General features: G+C 33.2%; 1 non-coding gene across 1 annotated transcript; it reads right to left on the bottom strand.

The window, feature by feature from the left end:
- Positions 1-930: 930 nt before the first annotated feature.
- On the bottom strand, positions 931-1037 carry LOC124987776 (U6 spliceosomal RNA). Its single transcript, XR_007109285.1, has one exon. It is a non-coding gene; the product is annotated as a U6 spliceosomal RNA (small nuclear RNA).
- Positions 1038-1287: the final 250 nt, after the last annotated feature.

The raw sequence follows: 1287 nt of genomic DNA, 5'->3' as shown, positions 1-1287 counted from the left end.
TGATATGATTTGTATTCCCAGTCATTTGACTCATATTTGTTTTTTGACATGATTTGGTTTCTCCTTTATTTGGCTATTCCTTTAGGCTAGTGCCTCCTGTTGCTGATTTGCATTGTTGTTTTTCATCTCTTCCTCATGGAATATTTTGCTGAGAATGTTCTGTAATGCTGGCTTTCTTTTTGTAAATTCCTTTAGCTTTTGTTTATCATGGAAGGATCTTATTTCATCGCCAAATTTGAAGGTAAGTTTTGCTGGGTATAAGATTCTTGGTTGGCATCCATTTTCTTTAAGGGCTTGGTAAATGTTGTTCCAGGCCCTTCTAGCTTTTAGGGTCTGGATTGAAAAATCTGCTGATACCTTATTGGTTTCCCTCTGAATGTAATTTGATTCTTTTGTCTCGCGGCCTTTAAAATTCTGTCTTTATTTTGTATGTTAGGTATTTTCATAATAATGTGCCTTGGTGTGGGTCTGTTGTAATTTTGTATATTTGGAGTTCTATAAGCCTCTTGTACTTGGTTTTCCATTTCATTCTTCAGATTTGGGAAATTTGCTGATATTATTTCATTGAATAGATTGTTCATTCCTTTGGTTTGTTTCTCTAAGCCTTTCTCAATCCCAATAATTCTTAATTTTGGCCTTTTCTTGATATCCCATAATTCTTGTAGATTCTGTTCATGATCTTACCATCTTCTGTGTTTGACCAACTTTGTTTTCAAGATTAAATAATTTGTCTTCAATGTCTGAGGTTCTGTCTTCCAGGTGTTCTATCCTATTGGTTATGCTTTCTATGGAGTTTTTAACTTGGTTTATTGTTTCCTTCATTTCAAGTATTTTGGTTTGTTTTTTTTTTCAGTGTCTCTAACTCTTTATTGAAATGATCTCTTGCTTCCCGTATTTGGTCTTTTAACTGTTGATTGGTGCGATCATTTAAAAAATATGGAACGCTTCACGAATTTGCATGTCATCCTTGTGTAGGGGCCATGCTAATCTTCTCTGTATCGTTCCAATTTTAGTATATGTGCTGCCAAAGCAAGCACCATAAACTTTATTTCAATAAATTCATAGTTAAATTTACTTATTAAATTGATCTTAAAGTTCATAAAAGAGCAAAAAGTAAAGAAGATTTATGAGAATTTTAAAGAATAACAATGAAGTGTGGGGATTTTCCCCCCATTTATGAAGAAATTGAAAAAAAAATCACCCTTAAAACAGTGCCTCATTTAACAGGGATGATAGTCTAAATATTGAATGAGTATTAATGGGTAGAAGGGCTGTTTCTAGATCATG

Source organism: Sciurus carolinensis, chromosome 6, assembly GCF_902686445.1.
Source record: "Sciurus carolinensis chromosome 6, mSciCar1.2, whole genome shotgun sequence".
NCBI classification, from domain to species: Eukaryota; Metazoa; Chordata; class Mammalia; order Rodentia; family Sciuridae; genus Sciurus; species Sciurus carolinensis.
The sequence above is the reverse complement of the archived record's forward strand: the minus strand, read 5'-3'. Positions and strand labels throughout refer to the sequence as shown.